The 26,924-nt window shown below is 39.8% G+C and overlaps 1 pseudogene; it reads right to left on the bottom strand.

The window, feature by feature from the left end:
- Window positions 1-25,943, bottom strand: part of LOC116087455 — a 32,148-nt pseudogene extending 6,205 nt beyond the window's left edge.
- Window positions 25,944-26,924: the final 981 nt, after the last annotated feature.

Raw genomic sequence — 26,924 nt, 5'->3', positions numbered from 1 at the left:
AAGAGAGGGGAGGGAAAAGTGGTGATAGAAGAGAGAGAAGAAGAGAGAGGGAGAGAGAACAAAATAGAGGAGGAAGAGGAAAGAGGAGAGAGAAAGAAACAGAGAGAGGAGCAGAGACAGAGAAATAGAAGAAGGGAGCTCTTCCTGGGGCTGACTTTGGAGTTGGCCATCATGTTTGTGCTTAGAGTTTAGCTGACACATCAGCAGGTGAAGAATACACAAGCGAATAGACTTTCCAAGTATCTCAAAGTGAAAAGAACCTTCAGGTTCACTCTATTAAGAGAATAGAAATCCTGTATCTTTGAAGGCTTTTACTGTCCCACAGGACTAGGACCATGTGTGCACGTTAGATTTTTCTAGGGATTGTTTACCCCCCAGTGTACCTGAACCGGAAGAAGCCTTGGGGAAGTGTTCCTGTAATCATGCTGTTGAACAAGTCAGCAGAACTGGTCTAATTTACTGTGAATCCACTTTCTGCCACTTAATTTATGTTTAAGGGAAATTATTTAACCTTCTGTGTCACAGTTCTCTCCTCTGTAAAATGAACATGAATAATTCTCACATCCTCACTGAAGTTGAATGAGATGAACTTGCCTGGTGACAGAGGAAAAAATGTTCAGATACCAAACAAATGGCTGACACCATTAGAATTAGAATGAGCATCGGAATTAACACTGGTTCTTGCCACTGTTTTAAAATTATATTTTACTTTGATATTATAATTATGTTATTTCTCCCTTTTCTTTATTTACTGCAAATATTCCCCCATACCTTTCCTTGCTCTCTTTCAAACTGATTTCATTAATTTCAAACTGATTTTTTCACTGATTTTTTACTGCATATATGCATATCTATATACATATACATCTTCCTAAGTATAACCTGCTCAGTTCCTATAACATTACTCATATGTATGTTTTCAGGGTTGACCATTGGGTCAGGGTCAGAGGTTAGTAACCAGTCTCACAGCATTTGATTTACTGTTCAAATCCTAGGGCTATAGCCCTGAGCACCCGAATTATTTCAAGGACATATATTTGGGCCTTTTTGGGGAAGAGGATGCTAAGGATGTGCGCACGTTTACTCTCTACTATATTAGATGAAGTCACTGGTACCTTGAATACGCCAGCTTTTGAGAGTTTCCACTGTAGCAAGGGGCTGACCTAAGGAGATTCCATAGAGCACAGACGCCTTTCTACTTTCTCCAGGACCTGTTGCTTCTCCATGTTACTCCTGGCAACTTAAACACCAGATGCAGAGGTAGTCCTCCATTTTAGTTTAATCATAGAGGTACATTGAAATTTAGGATCCTTTTGACTCTGGAGACCTCTCTATGCTTGCCAATGGCAGAGACCTCACCAAAATGGGCAAGGCCACACACAACCTTGCTCTAGGGGCTGTACTTCATGTTACCGAGGAAGGGAGCCTGCTTGGCAGAGATGTAGAAAGCAAGGGGCTGAATCAGACTGAGACCCATTGCCAATGCCAGTTTGAGTTGGTGACTCTGGTAAGGCCCTGATTCATAAAGGTTGGGGAGGGAACTACAGGAGGAAGAGGTCACCATGTCACTGGGTGCAATGGGTCATATTGCAGAAGGATCTTGTTGGAGAGTCTTATGAGAGGAAATGATGTGGAATATAAACCTGTTTCTAGGTGTCTCTTAGGCCCTTAGAAAACAAACAACCCCTTCAGAGTCAGCACAGAGTCTTACTGACATCTTGAACTAAGAAATATGGTCCTTCTAGACCTTCACACTGGAAAAGTTCTTGTTAGTTATTTGTGTTGGTAGCATCATTTATAATAAAAACATTGGAGTTGTTAGCATAGGCTTAAAAATAATGCAACTCTGACTACACACTTGTACCCTATCACAGACTAAATGTCTGTGCCCTCTCTAAATTCATCAGTGAAGCTTGGATCTCACAGTGTTGCTATATTTGAGACAAAGTCTCTTTGGAAGTACTAAACATTAAGGGAGGTCAGAGTGGGGTCTGATATGTCAGAAGCTCTGCCTTTTCCTCTCTGTATACATAGACTTGTAAAAGAGAGGCCATATGTAAAAGACACTGGCCACTGGCAAACTCAGAGAAGATCAGAACACCTGCCTTGCTGACACATTTATCCTGAAGTCCACAGCCTTCTTGTGAGAAAAACCTTAGTGTTGTTTATGCTACCCAGACTTTGGTGATTGCTTATGATGCTGAAAATCAGTTCAGTCCCTTGTGCATGCTACATTCTTTACCTACCAAGTAAAATAGTTGGCCCTGTGGTACTATAATTATATCCTTTTTCAACTTTTGCAACTGACATTGACTAATATAGTATTTCCATTTAAAATTAGAATAGTGAAAAGAAGTCTGGGGTGAAACTGAATACATAAAATTTTAGGAATGTAAGAAGCAGATATCCACTTAAAAGGTGAAACTAGCCTTTGTAAAGTCACATAACAAAGTAATATCTTAAAATGTTATTCTTTTTGTCTTTCAGAAAGTGTCTTCTTTGATACAATGTTGACCATCTAGAAGAATCAATTTCTGAGAGACACTGATAGCTTCATGGGACATGTCATCCTTGGTAGATTATGAAGTGGTCTTCATAGCTTTTTTTCTGGAAAAAAATTGCCTGAGTGTAGGATTTTTCTGCCTAACATTAGAATGACTGACTTTTTCCTTTGTCCTATAATTATATACTTGCTTTCCACAGCATGACTAATTTCTGCATTATTTCAAAGTGATTTTTACAGCATAATGGCCCACAACATTTGCAATTATGATGTCTTCCACTCATAATTACCTGGTTTGTGTTAAATTTCTCTCTTGGTTCTCTCTCATCTTCATATTCTCACCTCACTGCTTCAGAAGCTAACATTGCTGTATTAGAATTTCAGAAAAATTGTGTTGTTCCTAAAAATATGGGGTTTGAAATAAAGTAATTGAAAGATTGGACTATGATACCCTCAGCTACCAAGTATCACATGACTTCTTTCTTTGAGTGATAATTTTTGAGAAACTGTGCCTTATGTTCTGTTATACATGTTACCACTTGAAGAAGAAAAATAAATGAGTATATGATACAACATTATATATGAAGGTTAAAAAGAGGAAATAATTTTCTTTCTCTTCACTCCTCTCTCTCTCTGTTTGCATATGTACACATGTTCCTCTCTATCTGGAGAGGTTTCAGATCCACAGTGGTGACAGAAAACAGATTACAGAATGATATATGCTGCATGCGACCTCAGTATACACAAAAGCCTCTGATATCATATACTCACTATTGATGTATGTATGCACACACATAAATGGAAAAAGAACTGGGTAGAATAAGCTCAAAGACTAGGTTTGGAGGAGCCCCTCTCTCAACCCATCTTCTTACCCCAAGGCTAGGCGTCTTGGTGTAAACCCAGGGTCTCCTACTTTCCCCCATTGCTCCTTTTGCCTATGTCCAATTCCTTGTGACTATGCAGGCCCACATGATCACTTCTTACTAAGTGTGCTGCAAGTATCTGCTCTCATCTTTGTTGTGTTGGTATTCTGCTCTTCGGTTGCTTTTGCTCACTCTGAATCTAGGCCTTGTGTACAGCTCTGGGGTCCTCACACCAGGCTGGGACTCAGGTAGGAGACCTCTAGCCTCCTTCATGTCCTCCATTCAAGTCTTCCCAGACTTACATTTGTCCCTGCTGCAGTCTACCTACAGGACACCTCTCTCCAAACCTGCTTTTATCCCTTAGAGACTCTGTCTCTTGATACAGACCCAAGGTCCCTCCTTCAGCTGTGGCTCTTTCAGTCTTCCTTCTAATCCATCCACTTCTTAATGAATCCCTACTGACCCAAAGAACAGCTCTGTCCTAGAGACTCCCACAGCCACTAGCTTGTCTTGGATGCAAAACTAGACTCCACCAGAAACCCACAGCCACAGTACTTGGCTGGTGTTCAGGACCCTACAGCTGACACATGTAGCTAGGATCCAGAGGGCACACAAACAACCAAAGTACAGAATAGCAACCTAATAAAGATGAGACAAGATATTTGCACCACACAAGGAAACACTTCAAATGTCATAGCTCTGGATTTCTAGATATGAGTGGGGGAAAAGAAAACAAAAATATCACCCCCAACCCAACCCAAACCAAAACAACATTCTTCTTCCAAAAATCAACAATCCAATTTCAATGCATCTCCCCCATCCCCATCTTTAGCTAAAGCACAAAATAAGGACTTCAAAAATAGCAATTATGAAGCTGTTTAAGAACTGTAGCCAACATTAACTATTTTGTGGATCCTTCTTTCTTTCACCCTTCTCCACCCATTTTCTTCCCTTTCAACCTGGTAGCACTATATTGGAGAGAAAAAAAGGATAGAAAGAACAGGGGGTGTCATTATTATTAGACTATTTCCTCCTAATGAGGGGCATTAAGTTCTCTGGGGTGGTTATGATCTTCCCTGTGAGTATATCTAATTTCTTCTTTACACAGGACTACTTAATAAACCATGGACAGCAACAACCAAAGGCAACCAACAACCCACCCCCACCTTTCAGGACCCTGCCATTTTTATACCCTCTAAAAAATCGCCAGAATTCCAATTGGAGAAACTATCTGCAGCTGGCAGAATCATGCCCCTGCTAGAGCATGAGAGAAGTCATAGTCACCCTCTGTGGACAATCTGCAGTAGCCCCATATCCCACCCCGGGATTAAAAGAAAAACACATTCCTATAATATTTCTGTGTTTTTCAATGAAACCAAAACTCCAAAATTATCACTACTAAAGACTTTAAAGACGATATGAATAAGTGCCTTAACGAAGACCATGAAAACACAAACTGTTGAGTGAAATAACGGAAACAATTTAAGCTGTCAGAGTAGAATTGCTAGAGAAAATCTAAACTGAAATAGATCTAAGCTGGAAATGAAAATGCAGGATGTCAAACAAAAATGTCTGAGGCATACCTAGCAATAGATCAAAAGACTTGAAAGAGAGAATTTCATGTCTTGAAGGCAAAATAGAAGAAATAGATAGCTTGGTCAAAGAAAACACTAAACGTTAAAAGAAAAATTAAGGAACAACATGTATAGGAAATCAGACTCTCTCTCTCTCTCTCTATATATATATATATATATATATGCAGAAAAAAGACTAAACCTATGAACAATGGGTCTTGCTGATGCACACCTATCTCATTCACATAGCGTATTCTATTTTTAGAGCCTTGACATGAACAAATGGTAAAAGAAGCAGGAGGAAGAGTCTCATGATCACTGTCTTCCTTCTGCTCATGAGAAGCTGCATGAGACATGGAAGGAAATCATGATCCTGTTTTCTCCATCAAATCACTTCTATTTGGACACATGTTATAACAAGTGATTTCCATCCAAGTCATAAATCAAGACTGATGCTATCAACTGTGTTTTCAGGAAGAGAGGTAAGACTGACAAGTTGCTGGAGGTGAAGAAGCAAAACAATATTTTTTTAACTTGGAGCTAAAAAGATGCCTGGTGGTGACTCTTCTCCCTACTTATATCTGTATCTGCAGCAGGTATTTTTTAGTGTGGTCAGTTCCACTTTCAAACAAAGTTAAGTTTTTGGAGAAAGACTAGTAGAATGGCAGCCTTTATGCATACATGTGTACATACAAACACATAAGCATGCACACATACACACACACACAGGGATACATAATACATATGAGTTTTGAATATCCTGTAATTTGAATCATCTATGAAGGAAAACTCATTACAGCTGCATTAGGTCCTTTAATGTTTTTCATGGCAGCTCAGTCAACTCTGCTCCCTCTGACAGGGTATGGCCTTGCCAATTGGCTGCGGAGTCTCCTTTCAGGCATCTGGACTCATGTACTAACTGGCCCCTGTTGGAATTTGGGCATCCTTCCCTCATCTAGAGTTAATCATGTGACAGGCAAGATAGCTAAGCCTTTGCAATAGACTGTGCCCATCTTTTACAGGAATGCCAGCGAAGCATTGTAGAGGAAAATTCATTTTAGTTCCCCACTGTGCCTAATTATAAATGAATGGTTGGAACATTTAAACATGCCACAAATGAGTGACTAGACTCTCAGCAGCACACAATTCTCCTTTCTCTGACTTTAGATTAACTAACTGACATCCTTCATCTTTAATTTCCATAAATTAGTCATTGCCCTTACTCAAAAGGGCTTATATTTGTTAGTTCTTCCTAGGCTAAGGACTTACATGCACATCAGTTAATTATGACCCACGGGAAATATCTGAGTGTCTCACTCTCCTGACCATCTTTGGGGACACTTTTAATTCCAGCTTTGTTCAATAATAAGTTCTTAGAAAAGAAACAGTAAAGACACCGTTAAGAACAATTCAAATCTTGTTTTTTCACGTGATGTTGAGGATGAACTCATGGCTTTGCACATGCTAAGCAAGTACTTGATCTCTGAGTTGTATCCACAGCCCAGAAGCTTATCTTTATTAATTCATTCAGTGCACATTGAGTACCAAATTTCAGGGATGGTGCTAACTTAGAGAATGAGGTGATACTATAAAGATAATCCTGTTTGCTTGAGATTTAAATCCTGGTAGGAAGATGTCTTCAAATACATGTAGAAGGTTTACTCTTACTTAAAATTGCATTTTCCCCCAAGAGCTAAGAGGCTAGTTATATCTAAGAGTTAGGTTAGCATGAGATAGCTAGGAACATTCCTGAGAGGAAAGCTACAGGAACGAACAGGAAACAATCTGATGAAGGGAGGGGAAGTCGTGGGAGGTTGGTGCATCTATAGCACAGAGTGGATGAGAGGGGTGAAAGGGACGCGTGAGGGGAGATGTTCTTTGGCCTTTGCAAGAGTTCTAACTAGCTTTTTTACTTTTGTGTTGAAGTTGCTTTGAGTTACACAGATTTTTTTTTTTTACACCTGCCTATCTTTGTACTTATGGTGAGTTCAGAAGGCACGAGAACGCCTTTGAAATCACATCATGTACCACAGTGAAATATGCTAAATGTGTTGTATTTTTGCTGGGTAGGCTGGGCCACCAATGCCCTGGTGAGTTTCCTGTTCTGTATTCTATCAACAGTAAAAAAAAATGATAAAGTTAAAACTAGTAAAATATAGTAGTTTTGGTCTGGCAAAAGCAATTTTCCCTAATTTTCCTGCCAAAACCAAACTGCACTGAACCAAACCACCACTACCCCCCCACACCACCACTACCACCAAAAACCCAATAAACAAATAACCAAAGAGAAAATTACTTAAATATAGCTATGCATCATTTAACAACAGGGATCCATTCTAAAAAATATATTTTTAGGTGATTTTGACATCACTCAAATACCATAGAGCACTATTATAAAAGCAGGTGTCTGTTCCATACTGTCATATGTGCTGCCTGTAGGTGTCAATACTGTTAAACAGTACAGGATTGTAGATGTCAATGTTAGTTACTATAATTTTGCTTTGACAAAATTCCTGATAAATGCAACTTCAAGGAGTCAAGGTTTAGTTTAGATTAAAATTTTGAGAGGAACATAGTCTGTTGCAGTCGGATGTTCTCTTGGCTAGGATAAGAGGATGCAGAACACACTGCATCTGCAGGAAGAGGCAACTATTAGTTCTCAGCTTGTTTTCTCACCCCCCTCTTTATTCAGTACAGGACACCAGTCCTTTAGACAGTATCATTCACATTCAGGGTGAATCTTCTCTTCTCATTTAAATCTTTCTGGAAATTCCCTGGAAGTAGTATCTAAAGGTTTGTCTTCTAGTAAATTTTAAATCCAGTCAATATAGTGAAGATTAATAGTTTCAATGGCTTTGAATGAGAAACATTTCTCAAACTTTCACTATGAACTGATATTAATAAGAAGCTTTGCTACCTGCTGGTACTGGGATGTAGGTTTTCTCAAAATAAGAGTAGCTGAAGTATTTAAATTTCATAACTGTAGTTTGGGAACCTAATGAATATTTTGATGAATTTTATAATAATTTCATTTGTGACATCTCAATTATAATTTTAGACTAATTTTTCTGGTAGAGGATAACCTAGAACCCCACATCATATTTAATTTTTAAAACAAAAAATAAATTAATATTGAAATGGTTTACCACTTGAAATTAATTTTAATGACCTGCTGGTCTCCATGCTGCTGAATTAGAACCTATGAATTTAGATATGTAGCTGAGCTTTTTAATAAGTTCTTAAGAATTATGTTTGGATACTATCAGATTCATACAAAAATTAGATTTTGGATTTTAATTAGTTTATCCTGAAAGTGTATCTCTGAAGTTAACATATTCAGTAACGCTTCATGAGAAGCAATATACAGCTTTTGTAGGCAAAGTAAATCAGTGTTAAAAATGGTTAAAAAGCATGAAATGGTTGTTAGAGGTCAACTGAATATTACTAACAGGATGCATGGCTGGTGAGACCATCCTCAGAAGCAGTGCAATGAAGCTCACCCATCTTTAAATTCCTGTTATTGATGCATCAATTGCAGTGATTTATGCATTTTTTAACCTTAGTTAATTATTGGGATACCATAATGTGTCTAGAAATAGCAATTCTTTGTGTACATCTTAACAGTTTGAACACATTTAAAGTTGTCTCTTACATACAGCACCCCACCAATAGTGATTGAATTCATTTGTAAGAAGAACATTTCAGAAGACTACAGTGTAAAGTTTTAGTGTGTAACCAAGACAAACTCTTGTCCAAGGATGAATTTAACCTCTGCTTTAGTCAAATAAACAGTGTGGAACCATCAGAGGAGTTCTCACAGTAAACACTGGCAAGAAAGCCACTGTAGACAGTATAGCCAGCACATTAAAGACAACAGCTGTGTCAGACATCAGGGACTTTGGGGTTCTTGAATGTGGGATACAGAGGAGTCTTGTGAGGAGAGGGAAGTTAAGATCAGACATGAGTTTTTCATAGAGCATTGCTTCTTAACTTCAACACTACTGAATATTGACTGGATAATTCTTTGTTGAGGGAGATTGCCTTCTTCATTGTAGAATGTTTAACAGCATCAGTGCCCACTAGATGCCAAGAGCTTCCCTCTTTTTCAAGTCCTGACAACAAACATTATTTCCCTGAAGATAAAACTGTTCCTGTTTGGGAACTTCTGCTACCAAGAAACAAGAGAACATAGCAGTCAGTAATGTGGACAGCTCTGATATTATGCAAATATATCACATATTTGCATAAATATAGGTACCTCTGTAACATCAGCTTATATCACTCTCCTAACAGTCAACACTGCTTTGAGCTGCTAATATATCCATTGAGAAGTTTCAAAGAGTATACTCACTGTCTCCCATCTCCAAAACATAATCTTTCTTCAGGACTCTGGATCTCATTGAATGTATCATGTTAGAACACCAGAGTTAAAATATATCACACTTTCTGTATCCATTCCTCTGTTGAAGGACATCTGGGTTGTTTCCAGTTTCTGGCTATTATAAATAAGGCTGCTATGAACATAGTGGAACATATCCAACATATTATATGTTGGAGCATCTTCTGGGTATATGCTTAGGAGTAGTATAGCTGGATCCTCCAGGTAGTAATGTGTCCAGTTTTCTGAAGAACCACCAAACTGATTTTGAAAGTGGTTGTACCAGCTTGCAATCCTACCATCAATGGGATAGCTTTCTCTTTCTCCATATCCTCACCAGCATCTGGTGTCACCTGAGTTTTTTATTTTAGCCATTCTGACTGGTGTGAGGTGGAATCAGCTATTAAAAATGATGAATTTGTGAAATTATTAGGCAAATGGATGGAACTAGAAAATATCTTGAGTTAGGTAATCCAATCACAAATGAACACACACACTTGCTGATATGTGGATATCAGCCCCAAAGCACCAAATACCCAAGACACAATTCACAGACCACATGAAGGTCAGGAAGAAGGAAGACCAAAGTGTGGGTGCTTCAGTCCTTCTTAGAAGGGGAACAAAATACAGGAGTAAATATGGAGATAAAGTGAAGGGCATAGATGGAAGGAAATGCTATCTAGATACTGTCCCACTTGGGGATTTATCCCATATACAGTTACCCAACCCAGACACTATTGTGGATGCCAAGAAGTGTTTGCTGAAAGGAGTCTGATATGGCTGTCTCTTGAAAGGCCCTGTTAGAGCCTTACAAATGCAGATACATTACAGAGGCAGATACAGCCAACCATTGGACTGAGCACTGGGTCCCCAATAAAGGAGTTAGAGAAAGGACTGAAGGAGTTGAAGGGATTTGCAGCCCCATAGAAAGAGCAACAATATCAACCAGCCAGAGCCCCCAGAGCTCTGAGGGACTAAGCCATCAATCAACCAAGTAGTACACATGGCTGCAGCTGCATATGTAGCAGAGGATGGCTTTGTCATCATCAATGGAAGGAAGGTCCTCTGTCCTATGAAGGCTTGATGGATGTCCCAGTGTAGGGGAATTGAGGGTGGGAGGTGGGAGTAGGTGGGTGGGTGGAGGAACACCCTCATAGAAGCAGTGGGGGAAGGAGGATGGGATAGGGAGTTTCTGGGAGGGAGGAACCAGGAAAGGGGATAACATTTGAAATGTAAATAAAGAAAATATGCAATAAAAAGAGAAGGAAACTAGAGTTTCTTTTGACTGTTTCTTCTTCCTTGTCTTCTGCATGTGATCAACCAGAAGAGTCTGCCTCATGCACATAGGACGGATAAAATGGACAGAACTCGAGACTTTCCTATTAAATGAGCTAAGCCAGTCTCCCAAATACAAGTGTTTCTTGCTTTCTCTTGTTTGTGGGGAGAAGACACAAAAGTCAGAGGAGTATAATTAGTGCTGTGAGAGGAAGAAAGCCAGAAAGTCTGGAAGGATGCTAGCTACTAGAGGGGACAACCGTCATCAGCTCTGTGGTAGACATACAGGGGAAAGTGCTAATGGAAAACATCACTATGTATAATTGATATATGTCAATAAAATATATGTAGAAAAAAATCCACTTGATTCTTACCATCAAATATCTCCCGAATTCAAATAGTTTCCACCACTGTTACCACTGTGGTCAAATTGACACTCTTTTTTTTTTTTTTTTTTTGCCTCCATTATTAAATCTGGAAGGGCTAAGTAGCTATCTCCGGTTTCTTCTGCAGCTAAGGGTGCCCAGTGTGACTTATTTCAGAGTAATGAGATTTTAGTAGGATATCATCTGAGAGGTTTTGAAAGATGCTATTATCTAATAGAAGTCACAGGCATGTTTCAATTGTCCCTTCCAATCACTCAGCTGCCCCAAAGACATTTCATGCTGAGAGCTGGAACAGTTATCCTGAAACCCCTAGGAAAAGGCCAATGGAGTCCACAGAGTGCTAGTCTGACATTTCTCAACCTTGAGACTCACGGCTATCATGATCTTTGCTTGTAGAAGCCACTTTCAAGTCTTTCCACAGAAGTACTAGGCTAGCTGATCATGGAGGCACTGGCTTTGTGATACTTTCAGTGGTGTTGGTTCTCTAAATACTAGTTACTTTTCTAGTAGAGTGACATAAAGTGATGTGTGTGGCTTGGTCCCAGATCCAAAATGGACTTTTTATTTGTTTTGCCTCATCTTAATAGTCTTGCCAGCATAGATTGGCCCAGGAGAGGAGCTTGCCCATCCGAAGTACTCCTTCAGAGGGTGTAGCCGCCACACCCATTAAGCTTAGTGCAGGAAGACGCATGAGTGCAGGGAATGAGCCAGTATCTGAATAGCAAAACGCTGGCACACAGCGAACTCTTACTTTCCATTAGGCACTCTTGTACCAGCAGCCTCTAGCCTGAGAGAGCTTCATCACGAGGCTGAATCCTGACTGGCTAAAAATTGTAGTTCATAGATGTGCACTTAGGCCTCTTGTACTTTAAACTTGGCACTTTGTACCACTGGGTAGTATTGCCTGAGACCCTGGACTGTGTGCCTGGAGCCCCAGTCTTGCCAGTGAAGGAGAAACATTGGCAGAGACATACAGACAGGACAGAGAGACAGCATCTTCCAAACAATCTCTGTGAGACAGTCTGTTCCTATTTTATAGGTATAGGAGATCATAAATAGGGAGAGAGCTCTGTATACATGTCCCAGCTTTTGCTTCCTTCTTTCTGTTACATTTGCCATTCCAGTTGGGTCAGGAGTGGATGCTCATCTTTTGGAATAAAAGACCAGTAGGTCATTGAGAACTCTCACATTCTGTGACTTTCCCTGGGATCATCAAGTGACAGTTCTCTCCACAGAAGGCTTAAAGAGTCAATGCCCCACGGTAGTGCACTAAGTGGCTTTGTTACCTGGAATAGGTATTTATGAAGGTGCTCGATTCATTGATATTCCTGTTTATTAAAAGATACTCTTATAATTTTGGTTGCTATGATTACATGAAATTTTAAAAAGTTAAGGAAGGCCTGGCAATTGATAAATATTCAGTGGTAATAATTTCTTATTAGAGAATTTGAACAGGCTACCATTTTAGAATCCGGCTAGATCTGTGCATATGGATTTAATGAGAATGAAGGTAGCACTGATAGCAGATGAGGACGGTTCCCTGTGTCTTCAGAAGAGACAGGCTCATGCTGCTGTCAGTGATGACCTCTACCTGACCTGCCTGGAGCCATTGCCCTTCTGAGTCAAGGCGCACATGGCTGAAGTCATTTTGGTTGCTCTACCTCATTTTGGTACTACTTGTGTAGATCCTGTGCTCCAGGCCCTAACCATTCTGCTTTGTTTTACTAGGTGTCTGTGAGCTATCCTGCTTGTTGACCAGTGTGATGTACATCATGTAGAGCTGTTGAGTTCCAAAGCTGGTCACCTGATGCTTGAGCCCAAGGGAAAACATATTAGGCTCATCTGTGCTGATTCATAGAGGGGACTTTGCAAAGGGCAGCTATAACCCTGGGCTAACAATCAGATGACAGGGTGCCTAGGGTTTCCTTAGTTTAATTTGTAAAGCTGTCCACAGCATGCATGGAAGAATAAGTATATGCGGGGGAGAGGGGGAGAAATGTTAGGAAGGAAATGCAGGAAATTGACTAACAGGAATCTGCTGGGTTCTCAACTGTTCCAGGAGATAGCTGCCGTCACCTTTGCTTTGCCTCCAGCCTTCTGAAATTATTTTTAGCTGTGGGTGAGATTCTTTCTTCCTCTCTTTCACATCCAGTGCTGTCCTGGATAGCAATCAAGCGTGAGGTCAGCGCCAAGACCTGTGTTGGCAGTGTTTCTGAGTAAGAGCCAGGACTCTTCTAAGGCATGTAGCTGCAGGCCACTGGGAGGAACCATCTGTGACCGGAAGACAAAACAGATGTGTACTCCTGCCATGTTGAGAGAGGGGAAAAGTTCCCACTTAATATTCCACATTATCCTAAGGAGACTGAAAGGGACGTGGGATTAGGGAAGGGCAAGGAGAGGGAAGATGTTGCTTGAACACACACAAGTCCACTGGCATTCTATGGCTGGTCACAGATTGATAGTGTTCTTTCTGAAGGAGATATTAATTTCTGATTGAGGTGCAGGCATCAGTGCAGCTGTTTTATGTGAAATATTTAGTCTTCAAAACAGTCTTGTCTGCTGAGTGAGACCATTTTCAATAGACAACGTGTAGGGCAGTCATGTGACTTACACAGGGTCAGGCTTTATACAGCCCCCTTAGCTGTACACATTGTGACATAATTACCTATCAACAAGATAGGTGAAGTCTATAGAATGCTTTTGTGATCTGGCTATGATCTCAACCACTGTGACTGTTGGGTAGTATTACTTCCATCCTTTAAGTGGGGAAAGTAAGATTTTGAAAATTTAAGAAATTTGTTATGTGTCTCTGGACAAGATACTTGACCTGCCAGGGCTCTCTTTTCTAGTGCTATGCTTAGCTTGAATGCTAAAATGAAACAGAGAGAAGAAAAACAAAAGTTGAGTTTCTGTGTTGAAAACAGAAGCAACTTGGGGGGAATGATCCACATTGACAACTGTGCACTTTACAAGGAGACATTGTTCCTCATGTTTCTCCCAAGCACATTGAAGGGAAACAGAGCCCAACTCCTGCCCTGAGCCCTGGCCCAGGAAGCTTAGATGATGGAGATTCATATGGGTGAACTTTTCTTCAGCTGTGGAGGGCACCTGGGGTGCTCCTACCTCTCTCAGAAGCCACTTAGGGTGCCAAGGTCAAAATAAAAGCGTTTTATTCTATGGTAGTTGACCCAAGAAATCAGGCCAATGTAGGGGTAATCCTGGTTCTGCTACTTATAAATTAGATTTAATCTATAAAATGAGCATTATCAATCTGTTGCAGCTTCTAAGAGAAAGCGTGCCTAGTTCTTAGCACAATGGCTGGTCCACGGTGCACACTGACCATGGAAACACTGAAATTTTTGTTGCGATTAATCTGTACCATAGATACTCAGAGCCAACTTTCTTCTAATATGCACATATTTTTTTTTCTAGTGAGGGATGATAGTATTGACTCCATCTCTCGAAGTTGTACAAATTATAGAATTTAAAACAGAATTTAAGATTGAGTTTTGACTGCCTTCATTTCACTTTCTCCAAAGACTAGACTACAGCTATAAATTTGGACTCAGTATTACAGTTATGCCCCAACAGTTCCAGTGAGAAGGGACAGATCTCCACATGCCAACAGTCTAAGGAACAGTGCTGATTTCTTTTTTTCCAACTCTTATTTCTTTCAGTCAGATGATTCTGTGTTTTTTTTTTTTTTTTGTGGGTGAGAGACAGAGTCTTGTGTAGCCCAGGTTGGCTTCAAAAACACTATAGAGCCAAGAATAGCCTTGAACTCCTTCTCCTGCCTCTACCTCCCCAGAGCTTCTATTGTAGACTTTTGCTACAATACCTAGTTTTATGCAGTGCTGAGGATCAAGCCTATGGCTTTGGGGATGCTAGGCATGAATTTACTAATTGACCTGGGGTGAACTTGTGACACCAGTCACTTCTGTTTTTTTTTGAGAAGAATGTGTGTTGTTCCTGTGACATGGAAGCCAATAAGCCATGGACACAATCCAGAGGATGCTTTGTAGTGCCAGATAGTGTCTAATGCAATGATGTCATATGGTCTCATGTAGGCAGACACAACACTTTCTTCATTTCCTTTCATGTTAATTATATATATGCATATATATATTAAAGCAAAAGTGAAACCTGTTTATGTTTGACAAATTTAATTATCATCCCATGAAGAAGCGACAGCCTTGTCTTCCTTTACAGCATTTCTCTGTTCTTTGCTGCTTTAGCTCGTCTCTTTCGTCAAGCATTCTTAGGCAGTTTCTTTCTTCACCTTTCTGAATTTTATCGTTATTTCTTTTATTTTGCCATCCTAATATAATCAAATCATCTCCCCATCTCTGTCATCCCTCTAAGCCCTTTTATATGCCTCTCTTTGATCTCTTTCAAATTCATTACCTATTTTCTTTAATGGTTGCATTCACATATATTTCTAATACATAAATACACTCTGCTCAATCTATATGATGTTACCTGCATGGATGTTTTCAAGCACTACCTTTAAAAATGCTTTATTTTATGCATATGATTGTATGCTTGCATATGTCTGTGTAGAACATGAGTGCATTGTCCAGGAGGCCAGAAAAGGTCATAGGATTACCTGGAATTAGAGTTATAGATAATGGTGAGCCTCCATGTGGTTGCTGAGAATCAAACCTGGGTCTTTTGAAATAACAGCCATCTCTTCCAATCCATTGGCAGACCATTTTTTTGTTTTGTTTTGTTTTACGAGACAGGGTTTCTCTGTGTATCCCTGGCCATTCTGGAACTCACTCTGTGGACCAGGCTGGCCTCCAACTCAGAAATCCGTCTACCTCTGCCTCCCAAATGCTGGGATTAAAGGCATGCACCACCACTGCTCAGCTGGCTGACCATTTTTATGTAAGTGAATACATACAAGCTTATATTTTTTCATTGATTTTAGTTTCAAGCATGGCTGAGAACAACATTTATTACTCAATCTGTGCATCTTCATACTTCTGCCTTTATATGTATACACACATACACACACATGTACATATGAACACACACATAAATTGGTGTAAAAGCTATTGTAGAATATAGTCCTAGAAATTGAACTGCTTATCTCCTGGAAATGTATTCTGTGAGCTTGGATAGAAATGCAAAATTACTCTTGGGAGAGATTGTAGCTTCACTACCAATAAATAAGAATGATTCTTTCCTTACACATTTGCCACAAAAACGTTACTAGTCTACTAAATTTTGGCAATCTTTATACACTTGGGAAAACTGACTGGAATGCCAAGACAATTGTGATATAAGTTCTGAGGTTCTGAAACAAAATAATCGCCACATATTGACTGTGAGGGCAGATACTTCTGTACAAGTTCCAGATCTTTTCTTTAATTCTTCATTACAGGGTTATCTGTCAAGTTTACCTTCTTGGAGAAATTAATTCATTGATACTATTCTTCAAAGCAATCTGCTAAAAAACTAGAGGCATAGAATCAAGACAAAACTCAATCTGGAGCCATAGTCTCCAAGTGAAATTTTGTTAGTGTCTAATTGGAAAGAATGGCCATAGCAACTAGAAACAATTTGGATACTGCCTCTTAAACACGAAGCAAAGTTTAGGAAAACCAAATATTAAGTAAAAAGGAAAAAAGGTCATCAAGAGTTTATTAGTACAGTGGTTTGAATAAAACTGCTGGTTGGTTTCCAGTTGGTGGAATTGTTTAAGAAGGATTAGAAGGTGTGGACTTGTTGAAGCAGTTTTGTCATTATGGGTGGGTGCTGAAATTTCAGATGTTCATGGACTAACCTTCTGAAACTGTAAAGGAGCCCCCAGTTAAATCTTCCTTTTATAAGTTTCTGTGGTCATAGAGACCCTTTATAGCAATAGAATAGTGACAAAGACAACCAGTATGGGTTATTCTAATCCTAAGAATTAGGCAGAGGTGAGAGAAGGAAAGAAGGAGGAAGAAGAGTAATAGAGGAAGAAGAGGAGTAGGGGAAGAAGAGGAGGTGGAAAAAGAAGAAAGAGAAAAAAAATAAATTGGAAAGGAGAAAATTGGTTGTCTTTGCTTTCAGATGACACAATAGCTTGGAAAACCATTAAATTCCACACAGAAAACCACAAACAAAACAAAACAAGTAAATGAATAAACAAACAAGCCAAACCCCAAACAACTACCACCACCACCACCAAATAGCAAAAATCTAAAGCCAACCAACCACTATCAACAACAAAAACCAAACTGTTCAAATTGAGAAATAAATCAGTTTCAGGATACAAGATTAACAGGCAGCATTTTAATATAGTAGTAATGAACTAGTTGAAAAAGGTGTTGTTGAATGAATGAAGCAGAGTCCCATGGGCCATATGAACATTTTTTAAACTTATAATTGTAGTAGAGATATAAAATAAGCTTTTTATTGTATAACATGAGTTTATTAGCCATAGTTATGATGCTATACAGAAGATTTCTGGGGTTTATAGTGCTCATTACCTCTCCTTCTCCAAGACCCAGAAAACAGCTATTCTACCTTGCTTCTAGGAGTTTAATTTGATAGACACTACTTTCATCTTTTTGTGTTTGGCTCCATTCACTAAATATAACACCCTCAAACCTCACCCATGTTGTTGTACATTGCAGGCTCTCCTCTCCTTTTAGGATGAATAATAGATGCAGTATCTAAGTACCAAATATGATTTATCCATTCTTCTACTAAAGGATATATGCCATCTTTGCTGTTGTGATTAATGCTGTCATGAGTACAGAATGCACAATCTCTACCACATCCTGATTTTAACTCTTTTGGATAAACATCCAAAAATTGGAATTGCTGGGCCATATGGTAGAACTCATATTTTATCTCAAGTGTGAGGCTCTCAAGTGGGAGATTCATATGATTTGGTTCACATTTCAAAAAGATCAGTTAAGGTGTCATGTTGAAAATAGCATAGGTTTTCACAAACAGAAAGCTTGGAGAACAGATAAGAGTTATTACAGCAATCAAAGATAAGAAGGTCAGGGTCATATAGAGACATTTGGGATTTTCACTGGAGAGTGTCAGCAAAGTGAAGATGTACGAGTGGCCCACATTTGCTAGGCTACTGTGCTTTGCTATGAGTCTGTGGCTTCGCAGAGGGAAATCTGTGCAATACATCCACAGGGACTGCTGCTGGCCTTAGCATTGGAAGTAGCTCACACTGAATGGTAGTAAATTTGGTCTATTTCTTTCTCATTTCTGGCTGTTTGATGGGTTCTATTGATGGACTGGGAAATCTGCAGAGGAGAAAATATGTGGGATTAAACAGATAAGATGTGTGGAGCTGGCATATTTACAAAGGTATGCATTTGCTGATGTTTATGCTCAGGAACATACTGTGTTATGTTCTAGAAGGAAAACTTGGGATCCAGCTCAAGGGAGGTCCCAAGGCTTGGCACTATTACTGAGGCTATGGAACACTCACAAAAAGGACCTATCATGACTGCTCTCTGAAAGACCCAACAAGCAGCTGAAAGAGTCAGATGCAGATATTTGCACCCAAACAATGGACAGAAGCAGCTGACCTTTGTTGTCGAATTAGGGAAGGCTAAAAGAAGCTGAGGAGAAGGGTAATCCTGTAGGAGGACCAGCAATCTCAATTAATCTGGACCCCTGAGATCTCTCAAACACTAGACCACCAAATAGACAGCATACACCAGGTGATAGAGGCCTCCAACACACATACAGTAGAGGACTTCCTGGTCTGTGTTCATTCAGAGATGATACACCAAACCCTCAAGGGACTGGAGGTCCCAGAGGTAAGGTAGGGTGGGGGTGTGGGGACATCCATGTGGAGACAGGGGAATTGGGGAGGAGTTGTGGAATGAGAAGCAGTCAGACGGTGAATTGGGGGAGGGGGCGGGGAATGGAATATGGAGTGTAAAAAAAATAAATTAATTTAATAAAAAATAAATTAAAAAAAGGAAAAATTGTCTGGTGAGATTCTGCTATGATTCTTTAAATACATAATGACAAAGGACAGGACCAAAGAGTTTGAAGAACATATCTGTTCCTACGTTCATAATAGGAAACAAGAGCATTTTGGATGTTGACTATTTGGAAAGTGTATGGGAACTTTCCAGATGGGTAGGTCTCAATGTCTGTAGCTCACTTTAGAGGAAACCTTCTAGATAATAGGCAGATAAGCCACAGTCAAATGAAGCAAGTCATAATCAGGAGAAGAGCTATGAATGCATGAAGAAAGATATCTGTTCTTTGAGGGAGGATCTATGTGGAATTTTGACATGGTGGTCAGAGAATATCTAAAGACAGAAGATGACAGGGGCTTCAGATCCCAAATAAAAGGAGTTATGCAGCTAACAGGCTTAGATGGTCTACCTATGGCCATCACACCCACTAGGGAAATGAATCAAGTGTTTTTGAGTCTTCATTGGCTTTCCTATTGCCCTATTGTCATCCAGAGATTGAAAGAACATTTGGGGGCAAATATGATATTATCATGAAAAATAAATAGCTTTTATAAAATATTCTGCATTCAGAAGTTAAAAGAACTATTAGTTCATGCTTATCAATCATTTCCTGTGGGCTACTAACTCTTCCAAGAGCTATACATCTACTTGAAACTTTGCATCAACCTATGGAATGTAAACAATTCTGTCTCTATTTTTTGTAAGTGTCAGATTCTAGGTTTGGTTACCTTAAGTTGGTCTAGGCCAAGGTCGTAGTAGCCAGGCTCAGTTCTGATAGCATGTACTGTTGTCATGGTAACATACTTCAGAGAGATTCTTAGTTTCTGAGAGACACGATAGCCTGCTAATTCAAAGCATCACTTCTGAGGTCAGTTTTCTTGGATTTTAATTCTGAATTCACTGTCTAGGATAATTGCACAAGTTTCTTTGAGCCTCAGTTTCTTCATTTCAACAATGGAATACAAATTTAGGACAATGTCTGGCCAATGTGAATGACAGGTGATTTTTTTCTCATTTTCTATCATGTGTTTCTTCTTTAGAAACATCAAATAGCTTTGCAAAGACTTTGAATTCAAGCTAGAATCTAAACTTATATCATATTTCCCAAGGTATCACAGGTATTCGCGATCAAACAACTTAGGAAACATATCTTAAAGAACTGTAATATAAGCCAGCATGTTAAAGACTGTAAAATCCCATAGTGGAGAAGGATTGAGATGGTTTAGTCACCTGTCTCCAGACAGATAAGTTTCCCCTGTCCCGGAATGTAATCACCAGATAGGAAATAATGAACAAATCAGAGCTTTATTAATAGGTTTATAACCTATTATAACGAATGAGAATCTGGACTAACAGGTTTACAACCTATTAATTAACAATTAGAAGGGAAATCATCAATTTAGAAATGAAAATAGATTGCCATAGGGAAGTGGCAACTTGAATGAAGAGTGAGAAATTTGGACGTTTGGTAGCAGTGGGATGCTAGCTGAGCACTTGCCAGTAGGTTAGAAGAATTATAGTTTTGGGAACTGGCTCAGTTCTGCAGTCTCTGGAGCAACAGGAGTTGAAGGTCTTAGTACTGGTGGGTCTTGGAGAGGACTCAACAGTACTAAAGAGTAAATTCTTATCTCCTGCCAGAATGTGGAATCTCAGAGGTTGATGCAAATGAGACCCCTGCTGGAATCTCACGGCAACTCTTAGATGCTAGAGCAGTGGGAACCCAAGCAAGTTACCTGCCTAACAGATACTTATGACATAGTGAGCCTCCAATAAGCCTGGCTCCTTGAGTCTGTCTCTAGTGAGTCTCTAAGGCCTTCCTTATTCTTTTCCTCCTTGAAGAAGGGACCCCGCTAATCTGAATGTCAAGAACCCACATACTCTCTTATATTGAGTAAAATGGGCCCTGATTGGGTCAATGTGTATGCAGGCAAATGAGGCACACAATAGAGCCAGTCTGGAAAGAGTTCTTAAATTTGGAGTGGTGACAGGGAGGGGTGGTAATAGTTATGGTGTGGTTGGTGGTGTGGTGGAACTGAGCTGGGTGTGTTCCAAATCATGTTGGTGGATCCCACCATGATGGTGGTATGGATAATCTACTGTCAGAAAGGTGTCATAGGACAGTTTTCACTCAGAAGTTTTGATTTTTTTGGTTGTTATGGTGACATTCCAATCATCTTTGTACTCAGAGCTCCTTCAGTGATCTCAGCCTGAAACTGTCACACTGATGTCACATCAGACTCCAATGGATGGTTGTCATCCTTGGTCATCTTTGGTCATCCTTTTTGACTGGGCCTATAGCCTGTCCTTGTACTAATTGGTGTGGGACTTTTCACAATAGTTTTTGTTGATCCAGGAGTTTCACATTTGAGTCCAGGCTATAGCTTTGCTGATAGCTGGGGCCTTCCTTAAACATGGCAGGATGTTGTCAGATGTAGCCTACCACTGCTATCTCCTTGCCCATAGGGCCTGAACTTCAGGTTATTATAAAATTCTGAATCTGGGGTCCCCTCCTACTTCTTCAATATCATTACTTCATTATTTCCTAAGTGATTAGACCATAGAGTATTTCATATGATTGCTGGATAATGGAAAGGGAAAGCCTTGGTTTTAAACTTAGAACCATTATTATTTTTTTTACCTTGGTTGGATCTTAGCCTCTTTAGGTCTTAGTATTCTCATCTGTAAAATAGAAATGATGATAGAAATGTGTTTATAAGGTATAGCAGGAAATGCATGGACAATGACCATACCAAGTAGGTCCTTAATAAATGTGAGGTCATTATTGCCATAACTACTTTATCTAAAACATGAGTACTCATATCAATAAACCTTTGTTATATTTTTCTGTGGCCCCAGTATTTGTTTCTTAAATTTATCAATCCTATTACAGAGAGAAGCTTTTGGTTGTATGTGTATTTAAATTGTGGAATTACATAGATTGCAAAGAGAACCACAATTGCCCAGAGCATTGCTTGGGGCCACACATTGGATTGCAGACAGTACCACACCAATTAAAGTGTTATTGTTATTTACTCCTCTCTGAACTTTCAAGCCTTGAGAGATAGGAGAGTTAGGCTGTGTGATCACCTCTGGTGTGGAGCCTGCTGTCACTAACCTCCCATCTTTGATGTTCTCCCAGCTTTTACTTCTGTGAACTCTCCTTCAGCCATTGTTTGTCACATCTAAAAGCTGCGACCCACGGGAAGAAAATTAAAGCTTTTTACAAAATCGTGCTTTGTGAGACATATCTATCCATCTTTTAGAGAAAGATCCAAATTGATTTTGGTATCTGGGTAGTGAGCCTGATTTTTTGAAATGATGACTAGACAGATACTGTAAAAATAAAATTCAGGAGATTCACATCTAAGACATCATTAATTTGCTTTCTTGTATAACTATTGGAGAGTACATCCACAGCTTCTGGGGGCCTCCTATTACTGTTAATTAATTTACTAATTAACATATGCATTAATTCATTATATGTATATTGAGAGGTTGCTGGGTACTAAGAACCATGTTAAGCTATTTAAGGGCAAAATCTACACACAAGGCTTGATTTATCAAAGTTCAAAGAAGTAAACACATATGTACAAATAATTTTAATTTAAAATATTTTTAAAGTAAGCAATGAATATGTGGCAGGAAAGAGTTTCTTAGCCTGGTAGATATAGCATGTCTTCCTCTACTCTTACAACCTCCTGTTACCTTTAATGTAATCTCTCTCCTTCTAGTCTCTAGAGAAACTTCCTCTTCCAGATAGCTTCAGAGAAAAGACAGAGTAGGATAGACTCAGCAAAAGGGCAGAGAAGGAGAGTTAAAGGAAGGCTTGCTGGAAATGCTTAGTTCATTTAAAAATTTATTAATTCTTTGAGAATGTCATACAATATGTTTTGATCATATTTACCCTTCTCAGACTTTTCCCAGATCTATCTGCCTTTCCCTACCCACTCAAATTTGTGTCTTTTAAAAAAGAATTACCAAGACCAATTTGTGCTGCCCAATATTTGTAGATGTGTGCCTTTCCATTGGAGTGTAGTCTACTTATTGGCACTACACCCTTAGGGAAAAATGACTCTCTTCTTCCTGTAGTTAGCAGTTTCCAAGGATGTCCACAGCAGGGTAGGATGTTCTGACCCATTCTTCTCTCTACTTGGGTTTGGTCTGGATTCGGCTCGCACAGACACAACTCCTCTGAGTTCATATATGCAGCTGCCCTGACGTGTCATCTGTCACTGCTGGCTCTTACCCTCTTTCTATCCCTTCTACTGCAATGATCTTTGAGACTTGGGAGGAGGGTGTGTGTTACAGATGTCCCTTTTAGATCTAAGCATTCTATTTCTTCTTCTCAGAGCCTTGGCCAGTGGTGGGTCTCAGCATTAACTAAAATCTACCACAGATAGGAGCTTCTGGGATAAAGAATGGAAGATGCTTTAATCTATTCATATAATGATAAGTCAGTAATGATCAGTATAATACTAGGACCTATTAGAAAATGAATGGCAGTAGGTTCTACCTTAGGACTTATGACCTGTTTAGGTATAGGTTCTTGAGTTTCATAACTTGTTCAGAAAGACATGGCCACTGTTCTAATAGTGGTATACACTTCATGGAGGTGACTAACCACTTTCTGGTTGATTTATGTTTTGTTCTACAAGAGGAAATATTTAATTATTTTGATATAAAAAAGATGATAAAGAAGATATGGGGTAAAGTGAGAGATGATTGTTGCTGTAGTTATTAATCCTCTCTAACCTTTCCGGTGGCAGTGGCACAAGTTTCTTGCTACTGCCCCAATGGAAAGATGCACACTCAGCCTTCAATTTTAATATGCCTTAATCAGCTCAATTGCTGATCCACTGTCAAACTTTCACATTGCTAATGCTTTCCTTTTGATACCTATGAGTTATTACTTACTAAAATCTATATTCCATCTTTGATACCCTAGACGTTGGGAGGGGAGGGCTGGGGCCACTCTTCCCTTGCTATTAAACGATTGGTATTCTGTCTTCTGCAGCTTTCAAGCCTGCATCCTATTCCTTTGCTGGCATGATTATTCTCTCTCTTCTCTCAGAACCCTTGCCTGCAAATCAAGTTCTGCCTCTGTCTCTCTGCCTAGCCACTGGCCAGAGGGCAACTTTATTTACCAATTAGAACCTGAGGGCAGGGAGCCTCATTGCTTACATGTGGGATTCTTGTGCATTTTGGGGAACCCAATTAACATAATACAACCATAAAACCAAATCCACAACTGATGCATCATAATGTAATACATGTTTATTGGTTGACTCTTGTTGAATGTATGGTGGGAGAGAATTTCTTACCTGTGGGTGCCAAAGTTTCTTAAAGGAAAAATCTCCAATGGGCTCTAGCCTTCAAAGGGTTTTAGATCTGGAGAATCACAGGAATTCACAGAGGTGCTAGAATAGATATGGCCAGGGAAAATATGATCCAGGATAAAACTTTTGAATTGGATGTTTAAAAAAGAGACAGATGTTGAAATATAAAGATTTAGAAGAGATACTACAATATAGGCATGGGGTACCTTTTCAAGAAGGCAGCAGGATAGAAAGTTGCCATCAGGATTCATAGATGCAAGTCATCTTTGGTTTATAGAGCAGTAATGAAATAAGCCCTGAAGAGCTAGTCAAGGGCAGCATTCAGTGAATGTGTTGTTTGATTTTTTTGTCAACCTATACATATCTGGGAAGAGAAACCTCAGTTGAAGAAAATTCCATCATATATATTTTTTGTAGGCAGTCTGAAGAGCATTTTCCAGATTAATAATTGGTATGGAAGGCTTAGCCCATTGTGAATGGTGCTCCCTCTGGGAAGGTGGTCCTAAGTTAAATAAGAAAGTAGGCTAAGCATGGAGAGTAAGACAATAAGTAGCAGTCTTCCATGTCCTCTGCATCAGTTCCAGCCTCCAGTTTCTGCCCTGCTTGAGTTCCTGCCCTGACTTTTCTCAGTGAAGAACTGTGACTGTGACATGTAACCCCAATAAACCTTTTCCTTCCCAAGTTGCTTTCGGGTATGGTGATTTATCCCAGCAATAGAAACCAGACCACGAGTGAACTAGCCATTGAGAGAATATCAGTTTTGCCATAGAATGTTTCAGTGAACAGTGAATTGGTGGTGAACATGCCTAGCTTTTAGTTTGTTTTTGTATGATTGTGAGAAAGAGATACACTGTCATTGAGGCAAATTCTCTTTTCCATATATGTAGCTGCCAGCGGCCATGGGTTACTGGGTTCCTGAAAGGAAAGCTGGGATAGCGAGAGAAGTAAGGAGCTAAGACAGAGTTCTCTGATCAAGGCTCAATCTTCACTACTTGAGTCTGAATATAAAGCGGGGAGACCCGTCTCCCACTAGGTCAGGATCTCCTTGCTTTTTCAAGATCTTGTCAGGACAAATGAGCTCAAGCTGCTCAGCAGGTAGTGGCCCCTTGCAGGAAGCTGCAGGTGAGGCAGGACAATCAACTTTACCTAGGTATGAAGACTCCACCCTAAGTGAGCTAGCCAACTGTGGCAAAACAGGCCTCATTCAGCCCTCTCAAGGCTGGGGGAAGGGCACACATGTATATCCACGGGCACAGGGAACTATCTTTCAATGCAGATTCAAGGACCCCAGGTCCTGTTTCTTGCCTTCATAAAATTACCAGACAACACATGATCCATGCATGCTCTGCCATCTGGAACATTATAACCTGAGTGGATGACCCAAGCACAAGAAGAATGCTAGAAAGGATTTCTTGCAGTTATATGACATCCTGGGATGCAGTGGAACTGGCCTCACCTTATAGCTGTTCCACCTGCAAGGCAGTTGTCACTTTTCTTCAAAATGTAAATTTAGCACAGCCCTTGTTTTTTTCTGCTACTTAATGCCCTAGCTACTTTTCCTTCTCTCTTCTACTCTAATGGATTCCCGACAAATCCTGCTCATGTTAAATGAACAAAATCATTTTCTGTTTCTTACCCAAGAACCATAACTGACCCTGGGTGCAAATGCTCATCGTCATTCTGCGAGCAGAGACACAGTAGCTCAAAGGCATAGCAGTGGCAAAGCAAGCCCTTCCTAGTAAAAACCAGCATGTTCATTTAGAAGGTTCTACTTTTTTATAACTGTTTTCACCTTGTCACATAACTTCTCTCAAAGCAAAAGCAGGATAATTGTTATATTTTCCCAAATACCACAATGGAAAGCCCTGGGAGGTTAAGTGACCAGCCCAAGGCAGCAGAGCCTGTCAATTTTTAATCCAGGATTAAAACCAAGTGTCTAGTTTCCCAGTGTATGGGGGCAGAAGGTTCAGCCTCCCAGAGGCACAAAGCCCTTGGTTATCTTTCTTTAAAGGAATTAATCTCTTTTACTCTGAAGAAAATGGCAGTGGAGCTGGCTTGAATCCCCACCCAGTGTCCTTTTGTTGTGATCAGAAGTTTACACACAACTCTTTAGTGGTTTTATGTTTTTTCTCATAACCTAGGTGGCACCTCAGCAATCCTTACATGTGCCACTAATTCTTTGGTTGCTGAATTGGATGACTGCAGCTTCTTAGCTCTGCCAGCTTTTGGATACAGAAAGGAAAACAAACAGAAGACCAAACACCCTACCTCCCTGTAAAAGGGGAGAACAGAAATTCTTTCCTTTGGCTCTCTCAGTGTGAGTCTCAGTTCTGCTTTCTCATAAACTCCCATCCTATCCTGATGAAAATGGTGTCTTTGGAACACAGTGCAATTTTCTTTTGTGTCACTGTTGCACCAGTAGCTGTTGTAGGTCACAGGCTTTGCATGGAGGTGATGCTGATGATTGCCTTTCTCCTCAGGGACCATGCGGAGGACCTCCCAGCACCATTAATGATAATCAGTAGTGATGAAGGTTCTATTTAAGACACCAATTGGACCATTGGTGCTCCATGTTCAAGGATACAAGTGTTTTCTTCTGCAGAGGGGCTTTAGCATCAGGTGGTGAAGAGCAACCGATAGCCTTGACAATAACTTAGGAT

The sequence above is a fragment of the Mastomys coucha genome, unplaced genomic scaffold (genome assembly GCF_008632895.1).
Source record: "Mastomys coucha isolate ucsf_1 unplaced genomic scaffold, UCSF_Mcou_1 pScaffold13, whole genome shotgun sequence".
Classification (NCBI taxonomy): Eukaryota; Metazoa; Chordata; class Mammalia; order Rodentia; family Muridae; genus Mastomys; species Mastomys coucha.
The sequence above is the reverse complement of the archived record's forward strand: the minus strand, read 5'-3'. Positions and strand labels throughout refer to the sequence as shown.